The sequence below is a fragment of the Sciurus carolinensis genome, chromosome 4, assembly GCF_902686445.1.
Source record: "Sciurus carolinensis chromosome 4, mSciCar1.2, whole genome shotgun sequence".
NCBI lineage: Eukaryota > Metazoa > Chordata > Mammalia > Rodentia > Sciuridae > Sciurus > Sciurus carolinensis.
Window position 1 is genome coordinate 16666900 of NC_062216.1, and position 21824 is coordinate 16688723.

Consider the following 21824-nt stretch of genomic DNA (forward strand, 5'->3'; position numbering starts at 1 on the left):
AGATGGGCAGCGGGTCGGGTGCGGGCCGCGAGCACCGAGTAGCCCGGGGGTCGCAGCGGCCCCAGCTGTCAGCCGGGAACAAAGGCCGCGCAGCAGCTAGGACTGGGCTGCCGGCAGCGCTCGGCCAATCAGCGGCGCCGGCGCTGGCCCCGCCCCGCCCCGCCCCGCCCCGCCCGCGGCTCGGGACCCCGCGCAGAGGCCGGCGCGCCGGGAGCGGGCGGCTGCGGTGACTGCGGACGGGCGGGGAGGCCGAAAGTTTCTCTGCCCGCTTTGCCCAGCGATTGGGAGCCGCGAGCTGCGGCCCGCGTTGCAGGGACTTGGCCCCCCAGCTCTGGAGGAAGGGAGCCTGGAGCACCCCGCAAAAGACGCCAGGAAAAAAAAAAAAAAAAAAAAACCTCAAACCAGCCCGGAGGCTCAGGGCGCAGGTAAGGTGCGGTGGACCAAGGATCGTGCCGGCTCTGGTGAAGTGTCTGCGGCCGCGGCAGGCGCCGGGCTGCGGGGAAACTCAGCTCCCCGCGGCGTGCCAGTCCGTGCGTGCGTCCTCGCGTCCGTCGGTCTTTGTCTGTCTGTGTCAGTGTCTGTCTAGGTGTCTTTGTCTCCGCATGTAACTGTCAGGGTCTTCCCCTCTTCCACCGTGGGTGCTGCTGCTCTGGCCCCCATCCCAAGGAAATGATGGTGCGTCCGTCAGTCCTTCTGTCTTTGTCTCAGACTCTGGCAGACAGGGATTACCTACTCCCATCCCTGAATCCGATCTTGGAGACATAAGTGTTAGGTGACACTGGTGTCAGAGGTGAAAAAGTGGGAGGTGAAGAAGTGAGATCCCTGGGGCTGAGGCCCCAGAGAGAAGAGGGTCTGACAACTGCGGGCCAGTCCATGAACTTTGCCTCATGGAACTTCTGAGATGGTCTGGATCTTACGGCTGGGGAGAGGACGCGGATGCAATTAGACGCTTGGAATGCTTCCCTGAAGGAATAAGTCGCGGGAGGTGAAGTGGCTGGAAAGAAAGGTGGTGAACCTGGGTGTCAAAGTGACCTTCTGGAGCGACAGATCACCAGGGTCAGTCCTGGAGTGCAATTCAGGCAGTGTTTCACAGAGTCACACACCATGTGCCGTCCTTTCCCCAACCCACCACAGGCAGGCAGGTCCCCACTCCCTCCCAGCCCACTCTACTATAGGTTTAACTCCTCTTGCCAGCAGCCTGCAGAGCACACAGCCAGGCAGCAACAGGCACGGAAACATCAAGGGCCAGGTGATGTTTCTTTTCTGCTCCAAGTGGAAAGGATTGAATTGCGGAGCATATGAGTGTTCTGCTCACCCGCCCACGGGTGTCATGCCTGGGAAAGTGCTGCAGACTTGTTGGCTTTAGAATCTCAGTTTCCTAAGAATGAGGGATGCTGAGGGATCCCTAGCACCTAAGGAGTCTGCCGTCCGCCCCTCTGCTCTGGTCATTGAGTCCTGGCAAGCTGGTGAGCAGGCAGTGACTGAGTTCTGGACAACAGCTAGGCTGTCCAGATAGGGTCCCCCGCTCGGCTGGAAGTGCAGCCTACTAGTGATCGTGGGAGCCCTGGAGCCCAGCCACAGAGAGATGAATAACCAACACCAAGACCCTGGAGAGGAGGCTGTGGTTAGGGGCAAGAGAGAGTTTGTAACCCGAGCTTCCTCCAAGTTCAAAAATAGTTTTCTACAGGCACTCAGGGAAAATGGAGGTATTTGAAGGGTGTGTGCATTGTGGGTATGTAAAGCTGGCCTTTACAGACAGGAAGGGTGGTTGTGTTCAAGGCTGGAGAAGAGTCTGTGGGCAGGAGCTGTGGGCAGAGCATCCACACTAATCAGGTGTGCTTATCCAGCGCCTTTCTTCTGAGGGACTTTCTGTGCATCATAGATGTTATCTCATTTGTTATCTCCTTTATTCTCACAATGTAACTACCAGGTTGGCATGAGACATGGTTTACTCTTTGTGTCTGCCAATGGAGAAACCGAGGCACCAGAAGGGAGGGGTGCACCCTGAGGCCCCATAGCTAGTGGGAACAAAGTGCGGGCTAATGGGAGTCCAAGAAAGAGGCCCCAACTGGGTAGACATGAGTGTGGGGCACTCACCTTGATAGAAATCGGAAGAAAATGGTGGGAAATGAAGGAAAGGCATCTCTCCAGGATGATAGGGTGTCTGAGAGCAAGTGAGAGGGAGGGCAGGACATTCACTGTTCAAGATGATTGTTATTTAACACTTAGTGTAGCCACTAAGTGGCTTGAACAATTTAACCTGCTCTGACAATTCAGCTCGTGCATTTGGATGTCTGTTGGAAGCCCCGTCTGTCTGCGTGTGCCTCAGTAAATGGTGGCAAAAACTACCATGAGAAGGGCACCTGGTTGGGTGTGCTGGGAATGCCATCTACCTCTTCCCCACGCAGGCAGGCCCCTGGCTTCTCAATGACAAATCTTGTCCTCACAGGGGCACTCCAGTGAGGCTGCAGAGATGAATACGGTAATGATGAAGAGCCTGTGGTCAAGCAGCTTCTGGACTAGTGTGATGGATATTGTCATGAGATTTAATGCCATTGACTACATACTCTGTGTACCCAGTACTTTTTAGTCATTATCTCCCTTAATTCTCACTGCAGCCCCACCAGGCATGTGATTATCAGAGAGAGTGAAATAGGGGGCTGGGGATATAGTTCAGTTGGTAGGGTGCTTGCCTTGCAAGCACAAGGCCCTGGGTTCAGTCCCCAGGACCGCAAAAAAATAAAATAAAATAAAATAAAATAAAAAGACCCAGACCCTGGCTCCTTCCACATTCTCCTGCTACCATTAAACACAGAAACAGATGGTCCTTCTATGTAGAATATTCTTGCCCAGCCCCGCTATTTTCTCCCCCTAGCTAGTACCCACTTGCACTTTTGGTTTTAACCATAGGAACCAACTCCTCCAAAAAGACTTACCCCCATCCTTTCTTAAGTCTGCTCAGGGGCTTTCCTCTGAGTTCTTGCCACCATTCTGTGCTGTCATGGCATTGATTCACTAGTTCCCGGAGAACTACAAAGTTCCCAGAGGCACAGATCTTCTGTCGAATTCCCAGTTCAGGATACAGCGTTTGGTTATGACCAGGAGACCCTTGGCAGGGAGCACTGTGACATCCTAGTGGTGGGTTTCTGCCTGGGTACACCTTACGGGTGTGACTTCTCATTTCCCTTCCTCTATTATAGGGCTTCTGCTCCTGCTTTGTCCCAGGCACTGCCTCCAACAGTTCTGGAGCCTAAGAACCCCAGTCCTCACTCACTCCATGTGGGTTCATCAGGTTCATCTCCATCTCTTGTCTAAACGGATTTAGACCCAGGGCTTTAAATTGTGCATTGGAAACCTCTGCGGCAGTTCCAGGGCAATAATGAATGGGTTCTGGGGTTTTGCCCACAAAGAACTCTTCTGCAGCCTGGGGAATCTTTTGGTGGCTTACATCTTAGCTCTCATGTCTTACATCTTAGCTCTCAGTTTGCTTTTGAATGGATCTTTGTGCTCCTGCAGTTTGGACATAGTGCTGCACTCATGTGAACTCGTTACCATGTTGGGGAAGATAATCTGGCCATGATTTCTCCAAGGCCACACCACTGAGTGGCTCTCTTCCTGTGCCCTTTGCATCACCTTGGTATTTCTCGTATCAAGTTGGCCACGTGTTCTCAGGGGTTCGTGATGAGTTTAGTTCTCCTTTCAAAGATCCTTGCTCAAGTTTGGAAAAACTCTGCATTTCCCTGTTCAGTAAAGCTCTTATCCTTTTGAGGTGCCAGGGAGATGGGTGATTTTTTTTTTTAAGGCTAAAAATAATTGGAAAGAGAAACCAGCACACATGAATCAGGAAGAAGTAAATGGAAAATGGGTTTAGACCAACTTTGAATGCAGCAGCTGCCCAGCTGGAGGGAGGTGCTCTATAGATACGAGGGAGGTGGTAGTCATAAACTGAACCTTGAAACTGAATCTAGGGAACGTATAGAGAAGTTGGAGCAGCAGCCAAGGTAAGCGCTCCAAGATGCAAGTTGAGAACTGAGGAGCTGAGCGTTTCTCTTCCAAGGAAATCCCTAGCAGGAGCCTGTCTCCTCCTTCCAGAGGAGGTGGTGAATGAAAAGCTGGAGGTAACTCACCTGTCAGCTCTGTGTCCAATCAGTGTGCAGAGCTCCTCCTCCAAGGGTTTAGGGAAGCCAGTTCAGACCCTCTGGCTGACATCAAGCAGAGCTGGACTGAGTTCAGCTGCCTGGTGAAACAGCCTTTTCTCGCTACAGTTTCCATTCTGTGTCTCCCACATCACACTTTCTCTGAACCCTGCCCTCAGCCATCCCTAGGCTTCCTGGAATAATGATTTTAATAATGCTTTTTACTTGTACAGAATTTCATCCATTAAAAAGGAACATATTGTTGTTCTTATTAATACTTCCCAACAACTCTGCCAGAAGTTTCCTTTATCATTCGGGAGACAAATTGAGTGAGCCTTTTGGAGGTGAAGGAGGTCATCCAAGATTTTCAGAGGAGTGCCGAGATTTGAACCCAGTTATTCTGACTCCCAGTCATGCTGTAACGGGACCCTACTGATTTTGGGGGGTGGGTGCTGTAGATCAAACCCAGGGCATCCCACATGCTAAGCATGTGCTCTATTGCTGGACTATCCACCTAGTCTAATTAGATTTAGGTTCATTGAAAAGTAATATGCAAAAGAAAAAGTCAAAATGATAAGACTTCAGTTATTTTTATAATTATTATAATTCAAGCGGGTACATTTCCAGAATTTTTGTCACTTTTTCTGTTTCTCCCTTCTCCCTAAGCACTTTATATAAATGCATGTGTGTGTGTGTGTGTGTGTGTGTGTGTGTGTATAATTAAAGTAAAAAAAAAAACCCAATAGACTAGGACAGTGTCTCCTTGGGGTTTGCTTTAAAGAATGAAGTTAAACATATTTTGTTCTTTCTTTTTTGGGGGGTAGAATATTGGGAGTTCAACCCAGGGGTGCTTAACCACTGAACCGCATCCCTACCCCTTATTATTTTTGAGACAGGGTCTTCCTAAGTTGCTGAGGCTGGCTTTGAACTTGTGATCCTCCCGCCTCAGCCTCCTGGGATTACAGGTGTGAGCCACCATGCCCAGTTTTGTTCTTTCCTCATAGCTAATCAGTTCATAAGGTTTACTAGTCCACTTCACCTTGAAATGAGAACATGTTTTCCTGCCTGGAATCTGAATTCGTGGCATTTTATTGGCATGCCAAACTTTATTCCATAGTGGATTTCTGTGTTTCCACCTCGTCCATAGCAAATAAGTTCCAAACTAAAATAGAATAGCAGTCTCTTCACTGGCAACTGAAGCCGTGTGTGGAGACCAGACCTGGGGGGTGGGGAGGGGTGATTGGGCTGCCCCCAGTGGTGGAAAGGACTGGGTGAGTGTCGTGGGAAGGAGGGTGCAGGGTCTGGCACAGGGAGAACGGAAGACAGAGTTGGTACGAATAGGGACTGTGTGTCACCAAATAGCCAGAGAGGGTTGAACTGATCCATCCAGAGCAGGGGGACTTTTCTTACTAAGTGACGGACCAAAGATCACAAATAGACTTGCTTCCGTGTCGGTTCATCACTGTGGGAGAAGAGAGCTGCCACCAGGATGGCTGCCGGGCGTGTGCGGGCACCCCACAACTCATTCATCCAAGCCATCATCCCGCCCCCTGAGCTGTGCCCTCCTCTGGGACCTGGTCACACACTCACAAGTGCGTCACGGAACGCCCGTCTTCAGAGACCCTCAGGACTCAGGACCAGGAATGCCCCGCATCTGTCTGGCGGGACCAGCCTCCCAGTGGCATGGCCAGAGGTGTGCTCAGGCAGCCCCTCCCGGCATCTCAGAACCTCCATCTCCACCATGCCCAGGTGGCCATGAGCCTTTCAGAGCTACAGATCCTCCCAAGCCAGACAGCATCCACCAGACCGGAGGGACCCGTCTAGGTGAGACTCACAGCGTGGGGGGCATACAATAAAGGGGCCCCTCAAGGGGTGTCCGAAGTGGAGCTGAGATTGGGGGTTGCGGTGAGCTTTGCCCTTAAACCCTGCCCCTTCCCATGTATGCGTGCATCTCACTGTGGAGACTCCCCAAGGACTGTGGCAATGCCTGCCTGAGGCACTCGGGGCAGGGCCCTGCACTTGGCTCGCTGGCCTGCTGGCTTCAGGGGCACCTCCGCTCCCCTTGCTGTTGCAAAGCCATTTGCTGCTAACTCACCCTCCTCCTGGCACCCTGGACTGCTAAATTGGTCTCAACTTGCTGTACTTCCACCCACCACCTTAGTCATTATTCGCTGGCAGCATTCAGAGAGTGGGTGGAAAGCCGGCGAACATTATATTCCTGCTGTAAAGAGAGAATTGAGTATAGACATGCAAGGAGAGGGGAGAGGGAAGGAGGGAAGAGTGGGCCAGGGGGGGGCAGGGAAACAAAACTTGGGGTTTGCAGCACCTTTCCCTGGTGACCCCAGTGACACTTCATGGTGGGGCTGTGGGAGGGGCGTGGGAGAAGGCGCAGGGGCCCACTCACCTCTGAGGGCTGCACAAGCCCAGTCTGGAAGGAGGAAAAGACAGCCAGGGGAGAGAGAAGGCTCCCTCCATGAATTCTACAGTATGTACTTGTCAATCCTTTTGTTTCCGTGTACAGGGATTTAGCTTTTCACCTTTCTCTTCCCTCCTGCCTGAGTTGATAAGCCCCTTGAAAGAGAAAGTGTGTCCTGCCTCGAATGTTCAGCAACAGGCCCTGGATACCGTCCTGGCTCAGTACCACATAGCTGAGATGATGGTGGTCAGGCCTATGATAGCTCTTCTTTTGGATTTTCCAGTGCTGCCCAAGGGACAAAAAAGTTGGAAACCCAGGCAGGCAAGAGGAGAAAGAATAATGAAAGAACTTGTAGAGCATGGTCTTCCTCAGCAAGGAAGCTCCAGCCAGGGAGAGGGTTCCACAGGAAATAGGCGAGCAGAGCAGGATCTTAGAGACCTGCTGTCCCGGTGCAAAAGGCTCCCGGTCATCTCCAACTAATAATGCACGGGGCTTTCCTGATGCACGTCTGCTGCCCATGCATCGCGCTGGGGCTGATGGGAAGTGGAACAGAGTCCAGCCTCTTGTCAGGCAGCAGGGACAGCATCAGGCAGGGCAGAGTGACCTCGACAGGAAGTTGTCTAAATCCCTGATAACAGTTGATCGGTTGCTGAGAGAGGAAGGGGAACACATTCCCAACCCAAGATGACTTGGAAACTAGGATGCTCCCAATCCAGGTTCCTTTCCTCTTACCTTCTGCTGGAGGAAAATGATGGGGAAACCCTGAGAACAGAAGCCAGCCCCCACACCCACCGCCAGGAAGGCAGGGACACTAGGAAACCATGCTGAGCCTGTTGAGGGGCAGGGAGAGTGAGCCCTGAGGCTGCTGTGGACCTGCAAATCCCCAAGAGGCAGCCTCATCCCTAGTGTCTGAGGATGCCTGAACTGGGTCTGCCCTACCCCTGAGCCGGAGGTCACGAGCAGCGCACTTCAGAGGACAATTTGAGCCCTCCAGGCAGCTCCCTGATTTACTGCAACCTTCAGACATTCCGGCTCTGCTCCTCCAGCTCCTGGCTGGAAGGACATCTCAGAAGTGCAAGGGGAGGAGGAAGGGAGGATTGGGCTGTGTTCACATCTCCAAGAGACAGCCCCAGACCACACCCCCGCCCTGCTGATCAGATTCCCCCAGCCCCAACGCCTGGGTGGCGCCAGCAGAGAAACTGCACTGCAGGCAGGTGGGGAAAACAAGAGAAGCCCAGAGGAGCCACCCCCAGCTCCACCTGCAGGGTAAAGCGAGCTGGCCACCGAAGGAGGCCCGGGAAGGAGTCCCCAGCTGCCTTGGGCTCCTCCCCTCGCCAGGCTGCAGCTGCCCTGCTCAAAAGCTCCGCTGCGCAGCCAGCGGGTGGCTGGCGGGGCAGGTGTGGGCAGGATGCGTGGCTCTTCCTGAAAGTAGATTTTCTCATCTGCCAGTGCAGCAGCGCAGGGCTCGTGGCTTCCCTGGGCTCTCTAACAGTAGCTGCAGACATCTGTTAACTTAGAAACCGTCTATACAGGCGCTACTGCCTAGGGATCCAAAACGCATCAGGAAACTAGAGTCTGCACTGGAGAGATGTCAGGTGCTCTGCAGATAAACACACACTTCGGGGTTGAAAGGATCCTTAAGTGCCCTTCTATCCACAACCCCTCTCCCTGCCCCTCCCCGTCTACAAAAAACTGCTTTCCCAGGTTGTTGCCTTTTCTCTGAGAAGTCTCACCGTGAACCCTAGGAGCTCAGTTCTTTCCATTTTAGTTCCACTGTTGTAGAATGCTCAATTCCTGTTGAGCTATGTGCTGGGTCCTGGGAGGTACACTCTCCATCTGCTGCTGTCGCTGGTCTGGTACTGGAGATGAGACAAATACTTTTGAAAAAAATCATCATGGGCCAGGTGTGCTGGCACATGCCTGTAATTTCAGCAGCTTGGGAGGTTGAAGCAGGAGGATCACAAGTTCAAAGCCAGCCTCAGACACTTAGGGAGGCCCTAAGCAACTTAGTGAGACCTGTCTCAAAAGGGCTGGATTCAGTCCCTGGTAAGAAAAAAATCTATCTATCTATCGATCGATCATCTCCCATCATGGAAAACAATCGTATGGAGTCTTCCTGGAAGACACAGAGCTTGAGAACGACCCTGAGGCCTGGTGTGTTGTTCACAGGGATCGAGAGGGGGATGGCAAGGTGGAGGATAGTCAGTGGTAGGAGACAAACCCAGGAAGCCTGGCTGGATTGGTGGAGGAGGACCTTGCACTCTCTGCTGAGGAGCACAAATGCTCTTTGGGAGCAGAGGAGTGGCAGAGAGCAAGAGAGCAGATGAACCTCGATTGGAGGAAGTTAATCTAGCTGTGGGGTATAGAATAGATGTGAGGGTAGAGCAGCTTCTTTCTAGAAATAGCCTTGCTTATTAGAATGCCTGTCTTCATCCCTTACCTCCTAACTGATGCACCAGAAATTCTCTGTCACCTGGAAATATTTGGGGTAGCTGAGGCTTCAAGGAGGGGGAAGTTCATAATCCAAGGTCAAGGCTCTGGGCGCAGGACGTATTTAGATCTCAGGGTGCATGGGTAGTGCCTCTCTGCTTTAGATCTGTAAGAAATCACAGAAGCCTGCTCCACCCCCCATTTTTAAACAGATGAAGACAGAAGTGCACAGAGGGACAGGACTTGCTCGGGGTCCACAGCTGGTTAGTGCCCGAGCCAGGACCCATGTTTCCACGTCCAGACTCTTTCCACTAACCCAGTGCTATTACGAGCTAGGACTGGGGAGATGGTGGACTGGGGAGATGGTGGACTTCATCACACTCTCAGTTCGTGAGTGGAAGGGCAGGGGACAGATATCCCCAGTCAAACGTCAGTAATGAGATGTCTCCAGTCTGGTCCAGCCCCACCCCGCATCAGTGAGGGCTGATACCCATATCTGTTTTCCTCTCCTCTCTGCCTTCTTGTTTCTCTGGGTGCTTTAGATGATTTCTTTTCTCCCATTCCTCTGCCTTTTCTGCCCTTCTAAGTATTTTGAGATGCTCCCAGATAACAGGACAGCGATGACTTCCTATGCCAGACGCAGTTGCTACCCAATGGTATTTTCAAAAATGAAAAAAGTTCTCTGCTCAGTCTCATATGTGCACAGCTTAATGCAAACCCAAACAGAATGGGAGAGTTGTGGGGTGCCAGTTGGCAGTGCTCAGCACCTAGAGCAGCGACACCACACAGGGAGGTTCCCAGACAGGAGGCAGGTGCACCTCTGGGTGGGATGTTGGTGACAGGGCAGGACAAGCGGGACATCCCTCCATCTCAGAAGAGCAAGCGGCCAGAACAGCATTGCCTGTCCTGCTCTGGAAGGCTTTTTGACCTGGTCCCTGCCCTGGAGTTTCCTTCTTACCTGCTAAACACCAAGCCACAGAGAGGGAGTGACCATCCATGAGGACCCGGGGAGACTCAGGAGTCATCTCAGCCTGTGCCAGCCTCCATTAACCTCCAGAAGGGGTCTATCCCCATCCAGAGAGCAGCCTACTGCCCAGGGGAGAGAGCAGGTGAGCCTTCAAGGCGAGGCATGTGCATCTCACGTGTGTCAAGCCAGTGGAGGAATTTGAGACTAGAGTGGAAAAAATATGGTTTTGGGAATCAGAGAGACCCAAGTTCAGATCCCACTCTCCCACCTGTTCAGAGTATGGTATTGGGCAAGCTGCTTGCCTCTCTGAGCCTGTTTTCTCATCTGTAATGTGTATCATGTCTTACAGATAATTTTTATGGAAATCACATGAGCTAATATAAGCAGAATCACATGATAGTTATGTTAGCACCCACCCATCAGTTCCAAAGGTAGGAGACGAGACCTGAGGCTGCGAGGCCTGGGCAGGAGGTTGCACACCCTTGGTGTGCCTGCATGTTCAGGGCCCAGAGAGAGTCAAATTGGGTCAGGCGGTGCCACCAGTGTCATGGGCTTACCTCTGGCAAAGGGAGACTGTTTTAACTGAAAACAGCAAGGAGGGAATCGCTTACACCTTTGCCTATCTGGATCTGCATCTATGATGTCAATTTAACTACATCAAAATATTCTGGAAGCCCATGAAATTCCATAGGCAGGTGAGAGTTACATCGTTGAATGTCCCACAGTCAGGACCCAGCACTGAAAAGAGATCTCTTGCTCAGATTGACTTATGCCAAATGTGCATGCAGGAGAGGAGAGAGGGACAGGGTAGGGCCATCCTAGCCAACTGGGCTTCTCCTCACCCTCAGGAATGACCCTGAACACTGCTCCAGCATGTGTGTGGACAGACTTTAGGAGCGTTCACCCCAGGTTGAAGCGCAGTATAGAAGGAAGGTTAGTCCCCTTCCCTTTCCTCCTCCTGCTCTTGCTTCAAAGTCAAGGTCTTTCCCAGTTGAATCATTTTCAGGATTATGTAGCACCTAAGAACAGAAAAGGGGGAGAAAGAAAAACAAATGAAATGAAACTTCTCTCTGTTCGTTTTAAGGGGTTGCACGATGTGAGAGGACCCAGGTCTGGCTGGGTCTCACATAGGAGAATGCAAAAGCCATGTGAAGGAGTCTAATTCTGCATTGGGAAATTGGAGAATCCCTTATGCCAAAATGACATTAAACAAAATGGCGGGAGGAGCAGCCTGGGTGGGCCAAGGAGAAGTCGCTCCTGTTGGGGACACATTCCCTGCTAGGGACATGTGTATGAATCTTCCCACATGGAATGAGCAGGCTGGTGTTCCCTGTACCTTACAGGAGGGCTCCATACACCAGTGGATTCCCAGTAGAGAGAATGTTTCCCTGCTAATGGTGTGGCCCAGAGAGTCGAGGTGATGTCTTTGAAGGCACACAGCTAATAGGTATCCAGTCTGATGATCTGTCTCATCAAAGTGCAGCAGCCTCACTGCTCTGACATGCTGGTGTCTCCAGGTTAGAAGGCAGTGTCTAACCACAAGGGGCTCACGGGGCTGGTGGGAATGTTAGGGGAGGGGATGCTGTAATACCTGGGCCAGCTCATTTGCACAGCCACCCAAGTCTAGGTTTAGAAGTGACCTCAGAGGTCTCCAAGAGCTGCCCAAAAACAAAGGAAGCCCACACTTCCCCCAAGGCATTCTCAGCCCCACCCCTTAAATTAGGCAGTGATGGGAACCTCCCACCTGTGGGATTGAGGCCCCAGTTCAAAGGGCTGCCCTCTGCACAGTCCTGGCTGGCTATTAAACTCCCACCTGACCTTCCTTGCCGCAGAGATTTAGAAGCTGACAAGAGATGGGGAACTTGTTAAAGAAGCACCGGGCAGACTGGAATTAGGTTCCACTCTCTTTGGCATAAAATGCCTTTGGGAAAGCCTGCCAAGGATCAGGAATTATAGTGCTACACTGAGGTCCCTGCCTAAGATGTTTCCACCTGAAGGAACCAAGGGACGTGCATCCCAGGACAGGAAACAGAGAGGGCAACACAGTCCCATAGCCCCTCTCCACCTCCTTCTTTTCCTTCTCTTTCACCAGCAACTGCAAACCATGTTCCACTGCCTGACCCCAGAGCAGCTTAAGAGGCACCAGGAGGCAGGTGAGGATCTTCTGGGAGCTGCCAGTTGTGGATCTGATTTAATTATAGTGCAGGCCTCTGGGCCTTGTCCAGACCTGTGCTTCCCAGGCAGCCAGGACAGGAGTCTACAGGGACAGAGTGACAGGAGCACTCTTGTGATCAACCATCTGTCCGCTTGACACCCTTCTACCAGAGAAGGGCTTTCAGGAGCTCAGTCTTTGCAGGCAGATCTGTTTCTACCCTGATAGACAAGTGCGTCCCAGAGGTAGAATCTAATTTCCAAGGGTGGTGACTGCAGGGTTCTGTTGTCAGAAGTCCACACGGTGTCCAGTGTGTCCCGGACCTGGTGCAAGACCCCGTATGGCTTGCTACAAGCCAGCCCCCAAGCAAGTTCTTGCTCACTCTTCCTGGTCCACTATAGAAGTGAGACGAGACCCTGGATTCCTCCACTCTGTCCTCCTCCCCACTTCCAGCTCAGGACCCAGGTGAAAAGGTGAAAAGCCCAACCCACAGGTGCCCGAGTTGAGGCTTCCTCCAGAAAGGGGCAGAATTGGAGCTGAATCATGGAGACCTCTTCCTAGAGATCTGTAGCCCAAGAGGATGTTTGGGCTCAGACCCACTGACAAGCCTCTGGGGAAAGATGGATACCCCTGATCTCACCCACATTTGGGGCTGAGCCATTGTTACCTGACCAGGACTTAGGGCACAGCTGAAGGAAAAGAGGAGATGGCTCCAACCCCAAGTCTTCCGGGCCCCAAACCCCATGTGGCGCTGGGGCTGGGACTAGGACTGAGTATGCCCTACTCCAGGCTTCTGGCTGCTCTCCAGGTGAGCTCTTCCTGTGTGGGCAGGCTTTGTGCTGGGCCGGGGGGCACCATGGTGAATCAGGCAGGCAGCCCCTGTCCTCTGAGAGTTTATCATCTACTGGGTAGATCAGCGATTTTGAGGCACTTAAGAGCCATTCTTCCAAACAATTGATCCTAATCTTTTATACCAAAATGCTTTTGATACTAATCTTTTTTTAGTCTAATCTCTGAAGTCCCCAAACGGAAATACTCTCCAATGCAAATGTTCTCAGTTCTTTAGATCATAAAAGACAAGAAATAAAGCCCAGGGCCCTGTGAACCTGGAGAAAAATATATCAAGAATTTGAGTTCCAGCAATCCCACTAAGTCCTCAGGTACCAAGACCCATATGTTAAAAAAAAAAAAGCCATGATTTGAGATCTTAATTATATCCCAGTTCTTTTACTAATAAAATTTCACTCCGTACTTCCAGAACCCTTTGAAGGAAGGACTACTGTTAGCTCCGATTTGCAGACAAGGAAATGGAATCTTGGAGAGGTAGTGGCAGTGCCCTAGATTAAGGGAGAAGCGGATTTCAGGAGATTACAACCTCCGGAGTGGAGGGGCTGGGCTTGGGGAGGTGCAGAGTGGGTGCGGGGGCAGGTTTAGGGTGAGGTCTGGAAGCCTGCTGGCACAGTGCAGGGGCAGGACAGATCACCCGTTGTGCTGGGCTCTGCACTGAGCAGAGAGCCAGGTGCCTGACGCTGCTGTGCACACGCCTCCCCCAGAGCTGTTGACCTGGCCCCACGGGGTTCGCGAAGCCAAGCACTGCCACTTGCTAGCTTTAAAGCCCAAGGCATGCCAGGCACGGTGGCTCATGCCCTAATCCCAGGACTCTGGTGGCTGGGGGAACAGGATCACAAGTTTGAGAGCAGCCTGGGCAACTTGGCAAGACCCTGTCTGAAAACTTAAAAAGAAGGACTGGGGATGTAGCTCAGTGGCAAAGTGTCCCTGGGTTCAATACCCCGTGTGAATTATCGCAAGACCTACTTTCCTGCAGCTGTCAGATGGGGCCATAACAGTGCCCAGCCCTGCACTTAGTTCCATGCCGCAGGCACAGGAGGCACCCAGGGAAAAGCAGCCTCAGAGGAAGCCCTGTCCCTCTGCTTGACAGCTGAGGAACTCTGCTGCTGCAGCTAGGGCAGTGCCTCTGGCCCCCCAGGAGGGGGACAGCACTGACCCCCTCTCCTGAGCTGGGGAAGGTTGCCCATCAGTCTTTCAGAGAAGGCTCCAGACAACATCCAGGTCCTGGTTCTGCAGGAGGCAGGACTGTAAGAATCCCCCAGCTGTGCGGGGGAGGGAGGAGACTGGAAGGAAGCAGCTCTGCTCAGCTGAGCAGCCACCCCCACAGTCGGCTTCCCTCCCTCTTTGCTTTGGGAAGGAGCTTGCTAGGCTGTGGATTGAGGTGGAGGAGCCAGGGCCCAGAATCCTGGGGCAGCAAGAGATGGAGCAGCCACTGAATTGACATCACAGCTCAGAACCCCCCAGTGGCAGTGGAGGACCCCATGGTGCTTGGTGATGGTCTGCGGGGAGGAACAGGGCTGAAGCCGCACTGTCACCCCTGCCCCGAAGATGGCACAGGCTGCTGCAGGGAGTGGCAGGTCAAGAGCCAGGGCGCGGGGCCAAGGGGTAGTGTTGGGGCTCACCTAGCACATCGAAGTCCAGGGGTCCCTCCCCTCCCCTACAGCCCAGGGGGAAAAGTCAGAGCAAACTCACAAACCTTCTTTGGAGCCCAGAAGGAAAGGTGGGTACTAGGGAGAGAAGAGTAGGTGGGCGAGGGCTGAGGTTTTGCTTCTGGCCTTTCTGCTGAGCTGTGGTGTCCAGCTCTGTGCTAACAGCAAAGACAGGAATTATCCCTGCTGCCTTTACGGGCTCCAAGCCCCAGCGAGAAGCCGAGCGCCATAACAGGTCTCTGTACAGAAATCAGGAGAGGAGGCTCAGAAACTCAGGCAGGGAGAGCGTGGGTCCTGGCTGCGCCCTCACTCCCAGGTGGCCTCTCCGCCTCCTTTCCTCCTTAGTAAATTGGAACCAAGAATCCCCTGTGAGAATTTAAAATTTGTTTAAACATTTAAAATGTGCGGGGCACAGGAGCGCATGACTGTGATCCCAGGGACTCGGGAGGCTGAGGCAGGAGGATCACAAGTTGCAGAGAATCCACAGCAACTTAGCAAGACCCTTCTTAAAATAAAAAAGTAAAACAGGCTTCAGATGTGACCCAGATAGAGCAACCCTGGGTTCAATCTCTAGTATCAAAAAAAAAAAAAAAAAAAAAAAAGTACCCAAGTATTGCATACATACAGAAATGTGCACAAATCATGGATGACAAATTTTCAAAGTTTTCATATAAATAAGACCCATGTCAAGAGAAGGAGCTTTGGGGTTGGGGAGATAGCTCAGTTGGTAGAGTGATTGCCTTGCAAGCATGAGGCCCTGGGTTCGATCCACAGCACCGCCAAAAAAACAAACAAACAAAAAAAAACAGAAGGAACTTTAATAGCACCCCAGAACACCCCTCACTCCACTCCCCATCACTACCCCTCTTGATGCTGATACCATAGTTTTTACCTCTTTTAAAAACGACACTTCTTAATGGAAAGACATTGTGCGCTGCCTTGGGTGGCGCCTGCGTGGTGTGTAGCAATTGTTCTGTGTTCTCTCTGTTCCATAATGTTCAGTGCCCCAGCTCATTTATCCTACCTCTAGTCAGTAGGCAGTTAGGATTCCAGGTGTTCCAGGCTGGGATTCCTGCACACAATGCTGCCAGGCCTTTCACGTGTCCCTTCCCACCAAGTACCTGTAGGCGTGGAATTGCTGGGTCGTGCTATGGGCACAAGTTCTGTTCCAACAGACACCACGGAGCATCTTCCCAGCTCACTGAGGTGTCTGCACTCCAGCCTGCAGTGACCGGGAGTTTCACTGGCTTCCTGTTCTCACAAAGCTTGGTGTTATCAGGCTTGTTTGTTTTACCATTCTTGTGGTTAGCTAGAGGTCTTTCATTATGATCTTAATTTCTATTTTCCTGATGACTAATCATGGTAAGCACCTTTTGATGCATTTTTAGCCAGTTGTATATCCTATTTTATGAAGTGCCTATTCAAATATTTTGCTCATTTTGAATTTGGTTTCTGTGGTTTTCTTTGAGTTTTATAAGCATTCCTTTTCATGTGCTGATAGGAATCCATTATCAGATACATTTTGTAAATACTGTGCTTCTTTAAAACATTTCTTTTAGTCGTAGATGGACCTTGATTTTATTTATTTGTGTGCGGTGCTGAGAATCAAACCCAGCTCCTCACTCATGTGAATCCAGCCCTCCACCACTGAGCGGCAACCCAGCCCTACGGGGCATTTTAATATCTAAGTTGCTGGGATTTTTGTTGTGATTGTATTGACTCTACAGTCAATTTGGGAAGAATTAAAATTTTTAGGATACCCAGTCTTCCGATCCATGAACCTGACATATCTCAGCATTAATTTGGATTTTCTCACGTAGTATGATAATAATTCACAGTTTTCAGTGTAGATGTCATGTATAAGTTCATATTCATTCCCAAGCATACATTTTTTTGGACAGTATGTTCTTTACCATTTCTATTTATTTGTTGCTAGTATATAGAATGACAATTGCTTTTTGTACATTGATTGGATGTCCAGACTTCACTGAGTTTATTGTGAGGATTAAATAAGATAATAGGTAAGCCCGGGGTACATGGGAGGGCTCACCGACTCCTATCAGTGCCCCAGAGAGCCGAGGCAGGTCGGGGGCAGGCTCGCTACTTTGGTGTCAGTGATGAAGGAGGACCTTGGGGTGGGGCATGGTGAGCTGGTGAGCTCAGGATTCACCTGGCCAGTAAACAGAAGAGACAAGGTGAGGAGACAGTGTGAGAACTGAAAGGAAACTGTCCTACTGAACCTCAGAGGGACTCGGGTCCTGAGTGAACTGTGAGTGAACTGGGGTATCGACATTGCCCTTTAGAGTTTGTAAATCCCTTTTATATTGACAATGTCATTGATCCTTATTGATGTCTATGGGTCACCCCATGTCATTTTCAGAAATAAAAGAAAGGGACTCAGGGCTCAGGGGCTCAAAGAGAGGAGCTCAACAGGTTTGGCCAAGGTCTGCCCAGGGGAAGCTAGTGGGAAGATCTCTCTCTCTCTCTCTCTCTCTCTCTCTCTCTCTCTCTCTCTCTCTCTCTCACTCACTCATCTTCAGAGGTGGCCGACCCAGAGACAGCCTGCCTTGGTCTGTGCCCGCCTGCAGCTCAGCCTTCCCAAGTGCCTCCTGTTCAGGGGCTCTGGAATGGCCTTGCCCCCTCGGCATGAGGCTGAACGCGGAAGTCCTTCCTCTCTTCTCCAAGTGTGTTGGCCCCTGATCCCACAGGAGCCTCTCAGTGTCTATGCTGGAAGGAGGGGGTAGGGTGCCACTGATGGGCAGGTGATGAAGGGAACCCCACGCCCTCGCCCCCCACCAAGAACGACTCATTTAAGACCACACAGCCAGCCGATGGCCCAGAGCAAGGCCAGGATGCCAGCTCTCTAGTTCTCTGTCATTGCTTCTCCACCACCAGAAACAAGGGGTGGGGCATCTGTAGCTTGGGCAACTCTGAGGGTCCCCGCACAGTTGACCCTCCATATCTGCGGGTTCCACATTCATGTGTTTAGCCAACCACAGATCAGAGAGATTTGGGGGAGGGGCATTGTGCCTGTACTGAGAGTGTACAGACTTTTTCTTGTCATTGTTCCCCAAACAAGAGTATAGCAACTATTTCCATGGCATTTCCATCCTCTTAGGTGTTTTAAGTACTCTGGGGACAACTTAAAATACAGGGGAGGATGAGCATAGGCCATAAGCAAATATACCACTTTTATCGAAGGGACTGTCTATAGGGTGTCTGCAGATCTTGGAATCCAAGGAGACTCTTGGAACCAATCCCTGCAGATGCCCAGGGACTGTGTATTCAGCAGGTCTTACCTGTGGTGCTAGTCAGTCATTGACTTGAGAGTTTCCATTGATCCTAGACTGGAAGAAGGTGCAAACTCCAGAGGGTTCTGGCTTTTCTCTCCCTGCCTCTGCTATTTGCTGGAGGGGCCAGGCCCTGGGCAGGCAGGACGTCACAGCTAGAGTTGCAGCCTGCAGACCCCAAATCCTTCCACTCCCAGCCACACCAACATCTCTGCAGTCTCCCTGAGCCATGCCCTCATCCACAATGGGCCATATGTCTCCCTGGAACACCAGAGACAGAGGGAGAATTGAAGAAGAAACCACTGTCTACTTGGAAATGGCTCTCCCTGTGCGCGCCGAAACCACATCCCTCTCTGGGCTCCAGCTTGCCTCAGTCTGTTCAGGCTGCTATAAAAAGACAGCACAGACTGCAGACGACAGAAGTGTGTTCCTCAGTCTGAGGGCTGAGAAGTCCAAGGTCAAGGAGCTGGCAGGTTCACTGTCTGGTGAGGCTCCATTTCTGGCTTATAGAGAGTGTTTTCTTGCAGGGTCCCCACATGGTGGCAGAGACAAGGCATCTCTTTGGGTCTTTTATAGGGACATTGATTCCATTCATGAGGATCTTCCTGACCTGCTCACTTTCCAAAGGCCCCAATCATGTGGGTGATTAGTTTCCAATATAGGAATTTGGGGAACTTAACCATTCAGACCGTAGCAAGCTTTTTTCCATCACACAGTCCTAAACACTTCCAAGAATCTGTGAGTTGCCTCCTGTCTTTCAGGAGCATAAAAAGGAAACTGCAGTTTCTTACTTAAAGAATCCGCAGTCTCTAATGGGACCAGCATTTATTGAGCACCAACTCTATGCTAGATGCTGTGTGACATGATACATATGCTCTCATATCATCTAACCTTTAGAAACACTCCAAGGTATCAATGTTTTTCAGTCAGGGAAGATTTTTCTCCCCAGAGAATATTTGGCAATGTCTAGAGACATTTTTAAATGTCACAATTGGCAGGGGAGAGAGGGGCGGAGAGCGGGCACAACTGTCTTCCAGGGTGTAGAGACCCGGGATGCTGTCAAACCTCTTACCGCACAGGGGGCAGCCCCTAAGCGCAGAATTACAAACATGCCTTGTTTAGCGATAGGGACTTGTGCTGCAAAGCTTGTGCTCAGGAGATTTTGACATTGTGCGAACATCACAGAGTGAATTTACCCAAACCTAAACAGCACGGGTCAATCTCTTCATGTGGCCTCTTGCTGCCATCAGGAGACACAAACACAAGATGTGCGTAGCTGCTGCTGGCAGAACCAGCGTGCTGTTTTATAGTAAACTTGTTTTTAATAAGTGAAGCAATATGCTCCAAAACAATGATCAAAGTATCAGAAATACATGTACCAGCGAAGGACTTGTTTGCTATCAAGTTTCATGTGCTGCATGTATTTATTTCTGTGCTCAATTTCCACATGACTGACAGCACAGTAGTTTAGTTTGCACTGGTATCTTCGCAAATGTGTGAACAATATCATGCCACATCATTATGACATCACTGGGTGACAAGAATTTTTTGGCTCCATTTCACCTTATGGGACCACTATTATGGTCCTGTGTGTGTGTGTGTGTGTGTGTGTGTGTGTGTGTACAATATCTATATTGTGTATGTGGTCCATTGCTGACCAAAATAGTTTGTGGCACATGACTGTACCTAACCCTGGGCTGAGAAACCTAAGTGCCCCTTACAAATGCAAAAAGAATAACTGTATTTCAAAACTGCTAAATAACTTCCTCAAAGCCCTCTGTCCAGGCAGAGCTGAACTACAGTCCACGTCTGTCTGATCCCAGAGTCTCAGCTCTTCTGATTACAAAATGCTCCTGTTGAGCAGTATTTAGGCCCTTTAGGCCATATCTGTCCTGCGAAGAACAGATTCCTTTGTTTCTCACGAGGCGAGCAAACATCAGCCTGAATCTGTGGGCCCAGGAGCCAGGCAAGCCTGGGAGCAGCTGCAGAGGTGCAAACCTTTCCCACCAGGTGCTCTGGACAGCTACGAGCCCTCCTCTTCCTGCCCCAAATTTGAAATCTCATCTGAGCAGTTTAGATGCCGACAATGAAACCTTATAAGTGGCTCCAGGAGAGTACTGCTAAGAAGCCTGTGGTCATGGGGGCTGTGGGCCCCAGGATGCCCAGGGAAGCCTCCCTCAGGGAGGAGTGGGATTAGAGTGGACCTCGCAGGACCAGGTGGTGGGACTTCAGCACTCAGGGCAGACGTTCAGGTCCCAAGGTCCGGGAGAAGCCAGCCTTGTTCTGGGGGTCTGGGGATAGCCAGGGCTGTCCTTTGGGGGGAACGCAGCATTATCGTACCATGATAGCCCCATCCTTCCATGGCTGCTTTCTCTTATGGTCTTACTTTCACTCTGCTTACTCTGGTGACTTTCCTCATGGTCCCAACAAACATCTCATCAACCATCACCTTAACAAATACTGAAAAGGCCCTGTTCCTATTAAGCTCCTCTGGGAGAACACCTGCTCTTCCTGCCATTGCGATCCCCCAGTCCCTGAAGCAATGATTTGAAGAACAGAAGCATTGTATGAACTGAGGATCCCGGGAGCAGGGCTGGCTGGTTGGAGCAGGATTCAGTGGAAGAGAATTCTGGGAGGTGCTGGAGAGCCCTGAATGCTGGGCCCCAAGAGGGGCGCATCTTCAAAACTGGCTGGTTCTGTGATGTCGGGGAGGGGAAGCTCTGTCTGTCTGTCCCTTTAGTAAAGGGAGCCGCCAGGATGGCCCCAGCCCCATGCGCCACAGCAACCACGAAATTCTCCTGGTACTTCGTGAAACAACCTCAGGGCTGTGCATTCCCCAGCTACTGGAAGCGGGGGCAGTTCTGCACTCAGGCGATGCTGTCCTTTATTCCAAGTGTCCTCACTACTAATGGGGCATGGGGTCTGAACACATGGCGCACGCGCCTCTGTGCATGTGGCAGCGGGAGGAATTATCCCATGAATGTCAATGAACGGGCAGGGACAATGAGGTAGAGTGAATGAGAAGTTGCAAGGGCGCCTTTCATGAGGCCCGAATGACAAGCCAGCTCCCAAGAAGGGGCGCCAGCGGGAACCTACCCACATCCAGAAAGTCCCAGAGGGCTTTCCGCCTGATAGAACAGGGCCGCGCTGGAACTGAAGTCCCTCCAATTAGCACGATTACTGGGCAGGGGACAGGAGGAGGAGGGGCGCGCCATTTCTGGGGGATGCTCTAAGCCCAGGGCCAGTTCTTCCAAATAAAGACCTGAGAACAGGAGGGAAACCCAACTGTCCTTCCTCTGATGAAACTTGCAGGGGTGGGGGTGGTGCCTGAGGGAATCAGCACTTTCCCTCCCCATGACGTCAAAGGGCCCCTTCAATGCTTCTCTCAGTCAGTGGTACTTCTGCTTCTTGGGACAGAATCTGAACCTGGAAAAAAAAAACCTGTGAGGTATTGCCGCAATTTCTGAGGCAAATAGCTACCCATCTACCATGTTTAAATTTTCTTAACAGCAACCCACTAAAATTTTTTCTTTCAACTCCTTTCAGCCTCCCTGGCTTCCCTTCTGTTCCTTGTATAGCTTAGGTGGGTATGTGGTGATGTGTAAAACAGCATCTAGTCTTGGAGAAGCCCATAGACTAGTGGAGGTGATAGATGGATAAAGAACAAGCTATTAGCCAGGTTCAGTGGCACATGCCTGTAATCCCAGTGGCTGGGGAGACCAAACAGGAGGATCGCAAGTTCAAACCAGCCTCAGCAATAGTGAGGCACTAAGCAACTCACTGAGACCCTATCTCAAAGTGCAATACAAAATAGGGTTGGGAATGTGACTCAGGGGTCAAGCAACCCTGGGTTAAATTCTTGGTACCAAAAAAAAAAAAAAAAAAAAAAAAAAAAAAAAAAAATCAAGCTATTAAAAAATGGGATAAGATTGGCT

The 21824-nt window shown here is 51.1% G+C and overlaps 1 protein-coding gene across 1 annotated transcript in view; it reads left to right on the plus strand.

Annotated features, from left to right (window-relative positions):
• Nucleotides 1-221: 221 nt before the first annotated feature.
• Nucleotides 222-21824, plus strand: part of Lzts1 (leucine zipper tumor suppressor 1) — a 54007-nt gene continuing 32404 nt past the window's right edge. Inside the window, exon 1 of the mRNA XM_047551456.1 lies at nucleotides 222-425. The gene's annotated coding sequence lies outside the window, so the exon portion shown is untranslated. The remainder of the gene's footprint in view (nucleotides 426-21824) is intronic.